The sequence below is a fragment of the Chrysemys picta genome, chromosome 9, assembly GCF_011386835.1.
Source record: "Chrysemys picta bellii isolate R12L10 chromosome 9, ASM1138683v2, whole genome shotgun sequence".
Taxonomy (NCBI): domain Eukaryota; kingdom Metazoa; phylum Chordata; order Testudines; family Emydidae; genus Chrysemys; species Chrysemys picta.
In genome coordinates, this window is record NC_088799.1 from 70,972,767 (window position 1) to 70,988,045 (window position 15,279).

General features: G+C 42.1%; 1 protein-coding gene across 6 annotated transcripts in view; it reads right to left on the reverse strand.

Annotated features, from left to right (window-relative positions):
• The window catches only part of PCDH11X (protocadherin 11 X-linked), a 1,048,566-nt gene that overhangs the window by 573,388 nt on the left and 459,899 nt on the right, over window positions 1–15,279 (reverse strand). The window lies entirely within an intron of this gene.

Sequence of the window (15,279 nt, forward strand, 5' to 3'; positions counted from 1 at the left end):
ATGTGGACACAAGAACAAATGAATATAAACTGGACATCAAGTTTAGGCTCAAAATTAGGCAAAGGTTTCTAACCATCAGTGGAGTGAAGTTCTGGAACAGCCCTCCAAGGTGAGCAGTGGAGGCAAAAAACCTAACTGGCTTCAAGACTGAGCTTGATAAGTTTATGGAGGAGATGGTATGACAGGACTGCCTATGATGGCATATGGCCCATCGGCAACTGCTAATAGCAAAAATCCCCTATGGCTGGAGATGGGACACTAAATGGGGAGGGCTCTGAGTTACTACAGAAAATTCTTTCCCAGTGGGTCTTGCTCAGGGTCTAACTGATCGCCATATTTGGGGTCAGGAAGGAATTTTCCCCTGTGTCAGATTGGCAGAGACCCGGGGGGCAGGGTTTCGCTTTCCTCTGCAGCATGGGGTACAGGTTACTTGCAGATTTAAACTAATATAAATGGTGAATTCTCTGTAACTTGAAGTCTTTAAACCAGGATTTGAGGACTTCAGTAAGTCAGCCAGAGGTTAGGGATCTATTTCAGGAGTGGGTGGGTGAGGTTCTGTGGCTTGCAATGCATAGGAGGGTTCCTTCTGACCTTGAAGTCTATGATTTCTGTGTTGTAATTAATTTATATTATTATATACATTACTATAGCTCCTAGGAGGCCTTCTCATGGACCAGGGCAATGGTGTGCTAGCTACTGTACAACACATAACAAAAAGACGGTCCCTGCCCCAATGAGTTTACAATCTATGTTCCTTCCCTTTAAATCATGCTAAATACAAATGCAGAAAAGATATAATTTTGTTTTTATGGTAGTTATATGTGGATATCTTGTACAATACGTTTATGTAATATACTTTAAGTGTTTCCATGTTCTTCCATTTCCATACTTGCTATACAAATCAAACTTTAATACAATTTGATTTGTTTTCCTCTTGGTTTTATATATCTATATATAATAAAATATTAATAACTATTAATAAAGCGTGTATGTTAACCTTCAGGGCATGGTGCAAAGTACATCAATTTATTTGTGCTTTTCCCTAGGGTATATATTTATACTCTATTTTAATATGTGAGTGAATATATTTTTCTAGTTAACATTTAATATCAATTTTGTATTGTCTAAATTTGTACATACACCCAGAGGCAACAGTGCTGTTGCATTATTAAAGGTAAATAAATAAGCAAATTACATAAAATATTTTCATTCAACAGCCCAAGCTCACACCAATGTTTATCACATAGGGCCCAATCTGTAAACACATGCCTAAATCCTAGACATAATCAGGCCCTGGTGTTAGAAATGAATAGCACAAATGTTACAGACTGATACATATTCACCTTAATTTATCATAGTTAATATCAAACCCTTGGAAAGCCTTAAAATATTGAGTAATGCATAAAAAATGTACTTAATAAATAGCAATTCTCTGACGGGAAAAGATTCAATTCTCCCATCATCTTCTTTTCTTTTCTTTTCAAAGAAGGCATACAATGTTTTTTTAAACCCCTTTAAAAATATTTTTACTTGTTACTGGCGTTTTCAGGGTTATAATATAGAGAGAGAACTCAATGGGTGGCCAAGACCTATAGCAATCTAATTGCAGCAGAAATTCCTAGATCAAATAGATAGATATGTATGTATGCAGTAATAACATTCTATGTGTGTATATATATTATAAGCGGTGCCCGTACCATAGCCTTTTAAGGTGCAGAACACTTCCCTATATATGCTTATAACTTTGCCAAACTAACCATTTGGGCTGCATTTTTTTCTCCGTGGGGGCCTCAGTCTGAAAATGGTCCAGCCATTTCCAAGAAGGAGGCAAGTAAACAATATATTGTTTTGCCCATGTTAAACAAAATAAAATCTGATAGCCTTTTCTTTGAAAGGCTCTACTGCTCTTATTCTTTGGAACATGTCTGAAATTCGGCAGGGGGGTGACCTTTGTCTAAATGATGTGCCTTTTGCTGTCCCTGTGAAAATACGTTGAAATTTGGCCAAGTTATTTACCTTTGAAAAACTGCAGAGAGATTTCTTAGCTTTTAGCACACAGAAGATTACAACCTACTATAATCAGTGACGTTGTTAGCTCAAGTAGCAGAGGTCTGTGCAGTGGATCTAAGGGATCCAACCCTGCTGATGACCCATGTTGGCATCAATATGATGCCACTTGATAGAATTTCTGGGGGGTTTCAGTTTGCTTTTTAAAAAAATCTAGGAAATGACACACAAAAAGCTATGTTAAAAGAACATTAAAGGGGCAAAGTCAAACACTAAAAGTTAGGAAATGCTAGAATTAAGGTTGCCTCTCCAACTTTATTTTGCCCCTCTCTCACCCTGGTGCACATGGCATTATGACACACTTTTTAATTATATGACAACACACTATTTTCTTCCACAGGACCCTCTCTCATTCAGTGCACAGGATGGCCCTATTCTGGGGATGGATTAGGTTTAAGGAGTGAAGTAAAGTGATGTCTGCAGTACCCTTGCTTCATTTGTGGCAGATGTTAAAAGTATGTAGTGAGTGAAGCAGGGGATTTGCAGGACGAGAAAGGACACTCATGGATATGGCAGCTGAATGCCACTTTGGAGAACTGGAATCTCTCCCTATCTCTGCTACAGAGATCCTATGTGATGCTGGCCAAGTCACTTAAACTAAACTTTTCACATGTGATAACTAACTCTGTGCTCCTTTTTTTCTGGATGCTTGACTTAAGATACTGGGGTCTGATCTGCAGGAGTACAGACATGGGCAGGTATCAAAGGCAGGGGAAGGCACAGCCTACCCAAATTCCCTGCGTGGCCCTTCCCACACTCCACCCCCAGGCTCCCTCCTGCTTCCCGCTGCAGTCTGCTGTGGCTCTTGGCCGGAGTGGTGCTGGAACTGGGGGAAAGGGGACAGGGGACCATAGACCACCCCCTTCCCTTCCTCCACCCCCTGAGGCCCCATTCCCAGCCAGGCCACCGGGGAGCCCAGCCGGGGAGCCCAGGCAGCTGTGCGGAGCCGCAGCGGATCCTCCATCTGCCCAGTGTGCGGGGGGCTGACAGCAGCCACTGGCCCGTGTCCCCGCCCCCCCGGGCTCCCCGGCCACCCGGGTCAGGAGGGTGTCCACGACACCACGCCGACTCCCCACAGCTGCCCACGTGGCTCTTCCCGACCTGGCTCCAGCTGGGGGAGGGGAATGCCTTGGAGCCGCAGCCTGGCCACAGTAAGAGCAGCACAGGCAGCTGTGAGGAACCGCGGAGTTGCGGACCCTCCACCTGTGGGGACAGGGAAACAGACTGCGGGCTGCTCGGGCCCCCCACACCACAGGCAGGTAGAGGGTCTGCCACGGCTCCCCACAGCTGCCTGCCCGGTGCTTCTCATGGCTGGGCTGCAGTTCCAAGGCACCCCTACACCCTGGCCAGAGCCGGGCTGGGGAGAGCTGCACAGGCAGCTGTGGGGAGCCTGGGACACGGGCAGGGGGCTTCCTTTACCTCCACTTTGGGCAAGTCCCACCCCCAGCCTCCCCCACTTTTGGGAGGGCTCCAGTGCTCTTTCTCCAGGCTGGGGCTAGTGGGAGCCGAGCTGCAGTCAAGGATTCCCACCACCTGGCAGTCCGGGGCTGTGGGCCGTGCTGTTTGCCCAACTGGCGCTCCCAGGTGGGGCTGTGCTGCCCACCTGCCACGCTGGGGTGCGTTCTCAGCTTCCTGCCCACCTGCCGGGTGCTCTGGGGCTTGGGAGGGCTCTGGGTTCCGGCAGGAGAGGAGGGGCCTCGGGGAAGAAGGCCAGCGGGGGGCTAGCCTCCCCAAATCCTCAGTTCACCTGCTGCCCATGAGTACAAAGTACTCAGCTGCGATTAAAGTCAGTGGGAGCTGCTGTGAATATATGAAGTACTGTATAATGCTAAGTACACTGGAAAATCAGTTCCTAGGTGTCTCTGATTGGGCACCCAATATAAGTGGATACTTTTGACATTAACCTGTCAGTATCTTGGCTTCCCATCATTAAGTGGGGATAATTCCATCCTCTCACCTGCTGGGGTCTTGTGAAAATAAATCTATTTATATTTGTGATACCATAGTGATGAGCTCTATCAAAAAGCCTATGAGGAAATAAATCATTATTTTTTTTATTCAGAGCAGTGTTTGAATAAATGTGCAGTAAATAAGGATTGGGGCCACACAATGAATGAGCAGGAGAAAACAAAATATTGAGCAGCTGCTCATTAAGTGAGCACCAATCATCCTGTGCACTGAATGAGGCAGGGGTCCTGTGGAAAAATAATATGTGATTGTGTAATTAGGGGGGACGGATAGCTCAGTGGTTTGCGCATTGGCCTGCTAAACCCAGGGTTGTGAGTTCAATTGTTAAGGGGGCCACTTAGGAATCTAGGGCAAAATCAGTACTTGGTCCTCCTTGTGAAGGCAGGGGGCTGGACTCAATGACCTTCCAGTTCTAGGATAGGATATCTTTATTCTTATTATTATTAAGACTGTATCATAATGCACATGCCCATTTCAGGGGACGAGCAGGGACAGGGAATTAAGGTTGCAAATGTAATTCTGGCATTTGCTTTTGAATACTTTACCTGGCAACCTTAATAATGTTTTGATCTTTATTTATATATTTAAGTATATATATATATATATATATATATATATATATATATATAAAGATCAAAACATTATATTTATTATATATGCAAACACATACACACATCCATACAGGTACACAATCTGATTTATTTACAGTTAATTTCACATTGGTGCTTGTGAGCACAAGAAAGCAAGGGCTTTGGGGTCTGTTTGGGAGTACTCTGATTCCTCCAAGAGGTAAAACAAAGTGTTCAGTCAATAGAATTCCATGCAGATATAAAATCCACTCACTTGGATCATCAGGATACACTATAACACCAATTGTACGTCGGAAATTACCCAATATAACTAAAAAATCAATGAGACTAATATTGTCATCAAAATGTATACATACACAGAACCATGATCTTGATCTAAAGGATAGGTACACCTACCCCTAACATTGAATTCAATAAGCTATGCATGATGAGGCCTGATGAATATTAATCTACACATTTAATAAGATCATTATGGCATTTTAAAAAATCTGAGTGTTTGTTTTAGCTTATCCAAAAGAGGCAGTTACTAAATGCCCCTGTGTGAAAACCATTTTGCTTTGTCAAGTAAACAATTATCATGAATTTTAAACCCTCTTACATATCAAGTGAGTGTGTATGTGTTTAGCAGCAGTTTTTAAAAAATCAGACAGCCTTCCCTAATCCCAGTAAACTACATTTAAGTAGCATTATCGACTGCAGCATAACGGCTGAAGTCTCTGACTCTAAATATACTTTAAGCTGACATAGCATTATTAGTTTAGGCAGTTGTACCTTTATTTTAAGGAGGGGTGAAGTGTCAGCTTTAACATTGAATTTCCTGACTTTTTGTCAATTTGTGTCACAATCTAAGGTGTTTCCTTGCGCGTTCAATTATTTTACTTACAGCTTTTCTTTCTTTCTGTCTTTCTTTCATTCCCTCTCTTCTTTGTGCTGGAGAACTTTTACTTTCCTGTTTCAGAGACAATAGAGCAAGTAGGCCCTCTACTGAACTGACACTGCTAAGTATTCTTTAACTGGCACATTAGATAATAAGAATCAGATCTAACATATTTGCTTTTATTTCACTTACTTTTCAGTTTTTTCAGAATCTCAACCTTGACAAGGATGCTTTGCACATGAGATAGGCGCCAGTGTCTTTGAGAATCTCTGTATTTGCATGTATACAGACAATCTCATCAATTCAAAACAATTTAAAAATAATTTACAATAGCCATGGAACTATGTCATACTAGAGAATATTAACAAATATCCACCTTGTTCCTTTCTTATAGTTACTTTGGGAGCATTCATAATTAGTATTATAAAACCTAAGTAATTTGGCTTGATGCAGCTGTGCTGCATGGAAGGTTGGGTACAGATAATCTACCCATCAACACAAGGGTAAACTGGTACTGTCACATACTGTTCCAGTCCATGAGCCTATGATCTGGAATAGCATTTGTAACTCCCCAGCAACCCTCATACAAGGATTGTGGGTTCAGTGGCTCTTCCCCTGATCTGACAGCAAACATACCCTCTGAGCTGGCCTACCTAGCCCTGCTCCCACAGCCACTCCGTCTTTGTGCCCCTGCCTCTTAACCTCCACCCCAGCCCCATGCTGCAGCGGCTTTGGGCCAGCTGTATACTTCAGTGTTTTGGGCTTCTCTACAACAGTGAACTTCACCCTATATTTGAGCCTCTTTGGTACTCTGATGCAGCAGGGATGTTACAAAGCAAAGATCTCACGGACCTCTCCCGCCTGGATAAAGTGGCCAGTGAGAGCTAGCTGTCAAACTCCACTCATGAAAAAGAATACAAGATGATCACTAGCTAAAGCCCAGCGATGGAAACGCAGCATTTAAAAGCATCTAGTAGAAACCTCCAGAAAGTGCTTGTAGTTACTGCCAGACTGAATGGCTCTGACAAATACATTTCAGAACTTGGAAGATAAAGATCTGATTTTCTTTTTTGTGATGAAAGCTTTGTTTTAGAATCCCCCCTCCTCATGTTATACAAAGACTCCATAGACTTGAAAGCAAAGAACAGGAGCAATCACAGGCTTAGCTTTGTTCCCTTGCAGGTTTACTTTTATGTGAAATCTACTTTTTAAATCTTTGCTTTTTCTTTACACACTTCAGCCATGGAGCTAAGTCTTTGCTGATGAATAATATATGTGTTCCTTTTAAATATAAAATGCTCTGTTTGACTGGAAAAAGTTCAGAGAGATCACATAAGGACAATATAGGTGTGTTTATTGTCATTTTAAGTTAACCAGGCTACTGAGTAGAGAAAGGCAGCAATGTTGTTCGTACTTTTCTCCCATTAGATTTCCATGATACAAAGATAAGAGACACTTAAATTAGAAAATTAGTATTCTCTTGTCTCCTGGAGGTGAAGTGTAGCTATCTCTACTGATGTTTTCATGTAACTATGTTCATAGAAAATGAGCAATAACTCTTATGCGATATCATAGAATCACAGAAATGTAGGGCTGGAAGGGACTTCAAGATAGCATCATTCTAGTCTACCCTCACATCACACTGAGGTAGGATTAACTATATTCACAGGATCCACAAACTGGTTAAACAAGCTGTTCCAGTGCTTAACTATCTTAACAGTTAGAAAGTTTTTCCTAATGTCCAACCTAAATCACCCTTGCTGTGAACGGAGTTGATTATTTCTTGTCCTACCCTCAGTGGACCTGGAGAACAATTGATCACCTTCCTCTTTATAACAACCTCTTATATATTAGAAGACTTATGTTTCCCCTCAGCCTTCTCTTCTCTAGACTAAACATGCCCAGTTCTTTCAATCTTTCCTCAGAGGTCATGTTTTTTAAACCTCTTATCATTTTTATTGCTCTCCTCTGGACTCTCTCCAGTCTGTTCACATCTTTCTTAAAGTGTGGTGCTCAGAACTGGACATAGTACTCCAGCTGAGACCTCACCAGTGCCAAGGAAAGCAGAACAATTATCTCACGTCTTACATACAGCACTGCTGTTAATACACCCCAGCTATTCCTCTGGCATATTATAACAGACTACTCAGTGGCTGCCTGCCAAGACCCTGTAAGGGCCTGTATATTGGTTGGCCATCTGGTGGGCTGCCCCCTTTAAATAAATAATTACTCTATGATGTAACTGTTCACTAACTAAATAGTTTGAAAAATAAAACTGATAGGGGAGGGGGATAAGCAGTAAGCAGTAGACCAGGTCATTCTGCTCCTCCTGCTCCCACCTAGCTCATCATCTTTTTCCACTTGCCCCTGATTCCTCTAATTAGATAGGCATAGATGAACAGGATGCATAGCTGCTGAAGTTGCTATTGTGAAGGACGCTATTTATGTGCTATCTGGCTGTACTTGCTTTTCTGTTGTAAGTGGACCAGTAGGCAGAAGGGCAGTGAGGACACAGAAAAAAGGGTGGTAGCAATTCATTGTACCATGATGGCGCATGTGGGATGGTCCTTGTTCCACCATCTTTCTGTCTTAATGTTCATAACTTTTAAAACATGTGATCAGAATTTGGTTAGCCCTTGGGTAGTTCTTACTGGAGATTTGAATTCTCAAGCCAATTTCAGGCTTCAGAGAAGGTATGATAGTAGGGAAGTACTGATTCTGTTCGTGGGGAGGAGCAAGACTATTCTATGCCACGGGATGTCAGCAAACCCACCAAGAGACTGGCAGGGGTTAGCCTAGTGATGGCTCTACTGCTTTGTGATAGAGTATTAGCTGAATCATAATGTGTATCAAATTACCAGGAAGGTCAAATGGTTGATTCACTCTTGAGACCATATAGGACAGTGGCATCAGCGACAAACCAGATTCTGAGCTTTGTTATGTCTTTAAATAAAGTGCAATAGTAGTTAACATCCTTTAGAATTCTTGCATCCTCTGAATAGCATGCAAGTGATATGTAGCAAGCAAAAACATTATCCATGTCTCATTGGAGCTTCACAGAAAAGAGGTACCCAACCTGATTTGCATGATTGGTCAGAATGCACTGGGGGGATGTGGTAGGAATTACTGGCCAGTCCTAGAACTAAACAGCAGTCATTATATTTTGTTCATAAATAGTCATTATATTTTGTTCATAAGTAGGGCTTCACAATTTGCAGATTAAATGAAAGTTAGCCATTAAAAAATCTTATCTATTTTTTACTTTAAAAAAAGCCTCTAATTCTTTTTAATCTTTTGCTGACTCTCTTGTTTTGTGATACCACGTAGGTATGTTAAAATAAAAGGAAATGTGTGCTTCCTCATAGACTTACAAGCTACTTTTAAAACAAACAATGATATTGAAGCATAAATCACTAAGCATCAGATTCTGATGCTCTTACAGTGAACAGCACCTTACTCCACAAACAGTTCTCTATTACTACTACTTGTCGAGTAAGGTGCTACTCACTGTTGGCAAAATAATCTGAATCTGGCTCTAATCCAACTGATGATTCTGGCAGCAATTTATAATGCTGCTAGCATCATAATTAGATTGCAGATTTAGCAGTACAATATTTAAATAGTTTCTAACATCAATAACAGATTCCAGTAAGCGTGATCATCTTATATTTTACACAAAGAGGTACTGAGGCAGATTACTTCCACTATTATTTAAAAAATATACTGATACATTCACCTTCACCTGATTTAGCAATTTTTTTGTTCTTTTTGTTCAGGTGAATGTGTTGTTCATAATAATGAATATATAAAAACACTTAATAATTAAATAGCACATTTCAAAGTGCTATACAAACATTAACTAATTAATCCTCACAACACAAGGGCTATACAAATATCACCTAGTTAATCCTCACAATTACATAAGTGGATAAGTATTATTATCCCCTTTTTTCAGTTTCAGAAAGCAAAAACACTGGTTAAATGAGTTGTCCAAGGTGACATAGTGAGCCATTGTCAGACACAGAACTATTAAAACTCAGGAGTTGCTGGCACTTAGATCTGTGCTCAATTCAGTAGACCACAATACTCATAGCATGTAAAGGACTATGGGCCTGAACCTGTAGAAACATAGGCACATGTTTAACTTTACAAACTGTGAGTAGTCCCATTGACTTAAATAGGCATTGGATCAGGTACTAATACTGAACACAGCTATGTAAATGCAGGTAGATGCTGTACAATCTTCCCAATGAATGAGTAGGATGAGACTAAACAATTTCATCAATTTCTTCACATACATTTGAACCCAAGTCCCCAGAGTAGTTGCACAGGCAATTTTAGCTTTAAGTAACTTTCTCGGGGATATGTGAATTACATTAAATAATTTAGGTCAAACAGATGTAACAAAATGCTGGCAAAAGAAAAACTAAAATCTGAACTGAAATCTGAATATTTTAACATTATACCTGGTTTTAGGCATAACACATCAGATCATCATCATAATTACACATATAATTAAGATAAGATGTGTGTTCTGGATCTATTCACTGGCAATTTAAGCACCCTTACCTGCCCTATGATGTTAACTTTTGTAAGGATCACAACTGGCCTCACCAGCATAAATCACACAGAATTGGGATTCAGCAAACAGAATTGCTCAATTTGCAACCTGCAATGTTGGAGCCAGATTTTGCAACCAGGGAGGGGATGGGTCATGGTGGTGGGTTGGAGCGAGAGCCTGCCCCAATGCACCCAGCAGTGGCAGCGCCTGTCCTGCATGACTGGGTGTAGCTCCCCACTCTGGTTCCCTGGATCACAACAACATTCAGATTTGGCCTAGCTGCCCCTTCGTCATGAGGAAGGGGCGGCCGAGGCAAATTTGAGAGAGTTGTGTTGTGACATGGGGCATACAGTTACAGCACCATGCAACCGCGTGCTCCATGTCGCAACACTTGGAGCGGGGGTCCAGGGCCCAGCTCCATGGGACAGGAGTCACCACTGCTGGGTGAGTGCGAGGTTGGCTCGTTGTCTACCCCATGTGAAAATTCATGTTATACACCTCCTTTTGTCAATTACATAATATGCTTAAAAAGGTACCCCATGTACACCTAAAGGCTGCCAGGGAAGGAAGGACAATCGCCCCCTTGACCCTTTCTTAGCTCTGCCACTGGTTACATGACTTGGATGGAGAGGGACTGTAGGAAGGCAAATAAAAGGGGTTAGAAAAAAGAATCAGCACTGAGATAAACTGGCCAACAATGCTGAAATACCTATTAAAACTTGAACTTTTTTTTTTTTATTAAAAAATGTCATGTGCACAAAAAAAGGAAAAAATTCCCCCAGGTTAGATGTAACATTTGGAGCAAGCTAGAAAGACACCAGACTCTATTCTACTCTCAGGGGTATAGATAGAAAGAAACATAGAAAGATCACAAATGATACCTTATGAAAAAGTAATGTCTACTTCGAGTATACTAACAGTATATTTAGAAATCCTACTTCCATTAATGGAATGGATGACATTTTTGTCACTCTATGTCTTCGTTTCCAAACTGTAAATGCTTTATGCGAAACATAGCTCCAAGGCTGTCAACTGAGCTTGATAGTTAATGTTCCTGTAACTCACCAACTGCCAAATCACGTTATGCCATTTACCTTGTGACTGGATTTTGAAAGTTATCACAAAAGTATTTAGCTAATCGCACTTCAAATCTTGTTTCTTTCCCAAGCTTGCATGGCCAGCAGCTATCCATGTATTCAAGACTGAACAAAAGAGCTCCATGCTTGCTGGATAAGCACGTTATGACAAGTCATTAGTGTGCCAGACCACGGATGGATTTCAAAACTGAAATGTCTATGAAACATGCCACTAAATTGTTTAAAATTCTCTTTCCAATCCAAATGGTCTTGTGGCAGGAAACCTACAGCAACAGCATTTGTAAAAACTTAATGTCTTGGTACTTAAGAAATGTGAAACAAAGGGTTCTCTTTCTTTGAATGCAGAGTTTGAACAAATAACTTAGTATCAATGATACTTACAATTTTTTTCCTTCTTAGGGACCTAGGAAACTTCTATATTGATCTTCTTTTAGAGTCCTCCCTTAAACATAATACTAAGACAAGGTAACAAACACCGACAGATGACTCAAGGATTGGTGCTAAGAGGAAGGTTTTGGGATGATCAACCATTGGGACGAATTCACAGAAGGAAGAGTCTGCTTGACTGATAGACTCCACTTGAGTACTGGTGTATTAACCTACTGGGATCAAGTCTGGCATGCTTGATAAGAAGGCCTTTAAACTAAATGTGGGAAGAAGGTTGGGAGTGACTTGTGAAATCACACCACCACCTGTCGTCAATACACAGCAGGAAAGTCAGCTAAATGGAAATATAGTAAGGGATAATGGAATGCCACAAAGTAAGAGTATGGACAGCATGGAGAAGGAAAATACAAATATTGATCGTAGTAGTAGTCACCTAGGAGTTACAGTTAGTGAAAGGACTATAGCTAATACAACTAGAAAACTGGGTAGGATCCAAGGGAATCAACCAAAATACTGGCATATGAATGTAAGGAATCTGGGGAATAAAGTGGAGAAACTGCAGCAACTAGTGCAGGAAGTCAAACCAGACATTATAGGAATTACAAAAACATGGTCAAATAGCACTCATGGCTGGGTCACAGATATTCCAAGGGCATGTGCTCTTTGGGAGAGAGAGGAATAAAGGTAAAGGTGGTTGGGTAGCATTGTACATTAATGAAACAGTAAAATATAAATAATCTGTTTGGGTCAAAATCACTTTGGGGGAGGTAAAAAAGATGTTCTATTGGGATAATGTTAGGGTATAGATTCCCCAAGGTCAGACCTAGATTTGGACAGAGATCTCTTTAATATTATTAGAGATAAATAAATACTATTGGGAATTGTGTCATAATGGGAGACTTTAACTTCCTGGATATAGATTGGAGAATAAATGTTACTATTAGTGTTCAGGGCACAGTTATTCATGGATGTGATAAATGACCATTTTCTTCATCAAATTTTCACCAAATCAGCAAGAGGTGATGCAATTTTAAACTTGGTTTTGATAAGTAGCGTGGACTTCATAGGAGAATTGGCCGTAGGAAATAACCTTCGATCGAGTGATCGTAAGTAAGGCTGTGAGTCTGTCATGGAGGTCATGGATTCTGTGACTTCTGCAGCGGCTGGTCCTGGCTCAGGGGCTGCCCGAGCCGGGCAGTTTGGATGTGTGAAATAATAAAAACTAACAAATGTGTTTGTGTGGAGGGGGGTGGCATTTGCCTTCTGATTTTTAAGCCTTTTTGAATTTTTAAATCTGATTGCATTTTCACGGTTTTCTCTGCAACCATGTGGGCTAATTTTCACTTTGAACATTAAAATGTCTTTCATTGAAGCATTCATGTCTCGATTTGAGGAAAAAGAGAGGGGAGACAGAGCTGAGCTAGAGTAAGCTGACACTGCAATGGATGAGAACCTTGATCCATGTAGGGAACATTTTTCACTTGTGTTCTCTGCCTTCCCTAGTATATTGTGATGGCCATATTTTGGCACTAAAGCTAACTCAGAATGATGTAGTGGATGAAGAAAGAGGAAGAAGAGCAATGGGAGCTGCTGGAGTGGCGAACCGCGGCCAGTGGAAGCTGCGATCGGCCGAACCTCCAGGCGCAGCACGTAAACAAATCGGCCCGGATCGCCAGGGGCTTTCCCTGCACAAGCGGCGGAACAAGTTTGGGAACCACTGGTCTATGTGTATGTGTACAAAGACACACATATATCTTGTGTATATGTGTTCACACACATGCACTCACACACTACTAGCATTAAACTAACAATGAAGCAAGGGAAACCCAACACCACAAGGAATGAAAATCTAATTGAATGCTAACAGACCTTATTCAGCAAAAAAAAGAAGCCATGCATTGGAACATGGTAGATTAAAGACACAGCCCTACACTGGCACAGGGACCAAACAGAAGTGGCTTTCACAACCACAGTTCTAGGGTTCTTGGGGCTGGTTTGTCCTGAGCACGGTTGTATCCTGTACCCTGGCTGCCATAGCTCCGGTATGCCTTGTTCAGCTAGGGAATAGTTGGGGCATAAGGACTCCCCAGCCATGTTCTCTCCAACCTCAACACAAGTCCTATGCCTTCACTGAACTATCCAGAATACCTACTGTGCTCGGTTCCTGCAGGGGGAGCATAGAACCAGTAGAGTCAACACTGCACCTGGCAAGAAGCCCCTGTATTGGCAATTCTTACCAGGGGCAATGGGGCAGTGCAGAAAGGACAAATTAGGCCCTTAATTGCATAGTCACCTAAAACCTTTGATAGGCGCAAATCCGGTTTGTCTATTCAATATCAAATAAAGGCAGATTGGGCCAGAAAGCATCCCTGGATTTGGTGACGCTCAGTTCATACTGGGTAAACTGTGCCTTGCTATATGTATGTGCTGAGCTGATTGGGGAATCTGTCAATACAACTTATGAATTCTGGTTGATGCTATGAAGTTGCTCTGTATTTAATCACTGTAGTTTTGAATATCTCTGTGTGCATGTTGCTGACAAGGATTTTGTCGTATCCCTCCGAACCTGGGTACAATGGTGGGTCATTAGGACTTATTGGCCACCAATTCAGCCAATGGGGACAATGGGTTAGCTCAAGCCTAGAAGAACCAGTTTTATCCTACCTCTATGCAGGGCGCTGGTGACAAGGAAGCGTGTGGAAAATTCCCAAACAGGACAAAAAGACAAAGGGGATAAAGCAAGGATTAAAAAAAAAACTCATAAGGAGAGGATTCCCAAAGCTACACAGGAAGCTTTGGGCAGGAGAAGGGGAAAAAAGGGACATGCTTTCATAGGAAGGGGTGCCTGGTTTAGCTGGAAGACTACCCAAGTTGACCTAGAAAGACAGAAGGAGTGGGACACCATCATTCAGAAGACAAGCCAGGCACTGCAGAAAGATCTTGGATGCCCCCAGAGGACTCTGACTCCAGCCCAAAGAATGCTCCAGAGTGGCCAGGAAACTGAAGCAGGTAAATTTGAATAGGGGTTGTTATTTTTGTCTACAGCTGTGTATTTCTTGTGCTACTAAGTAAAGAGCTATGGTGTTTTAGAATCCCATGCAAAGTGTGTGTGCTACACCTACCATATGCCCCAAAGAGCTAAACTGTAAACTCAGAGTGCCCTTATAACACATCAGGAACTGCCAGTCTTGAACGCTGGTCTCCAGGGCACTTAGGTGCTTGTAAGTTCCAAACAGCCATTCAATTCCCTACTAACAGTTGTCAGAATAGAGGCTGAACTCTGACAGACAACTCCCATCCTGGGATCTGATTGGCAGAACTCAGAACTGGGAATCCATCAGGACCCCCAATTTAAACCAAGTACCACAAACAGGAAGTTGTCCATGCAACTGGGTTCCCCTTGCTTAGGACTGTTTCCCCTGCAATATTGGTGCCTAATCCCTGCTGCTGATCTCCTGGTAACCTGACCCTGCCTGCCTCCTGACACCTCATTCTGCCCACTGGCCTGCCTTGGACTCTGACCTCCTTGTAACCTCTTCTTGGTCTGACTTCTGCTCTGACCTCTAGGTCAGACTGCACCTGTCCCAGTTGTGATGTGGCTGGAGTTTTCAGAGGAGGTGGGTGTAAGCAAGAGAGGAATCTTGGGGGAGGGAGGTCAGCACTGGTCCCAGAGGATAGACCGTCGGACTTCAGAGGTCTCAGCTCTCAGGAGGGGGTGCCAGAGAAAGGATC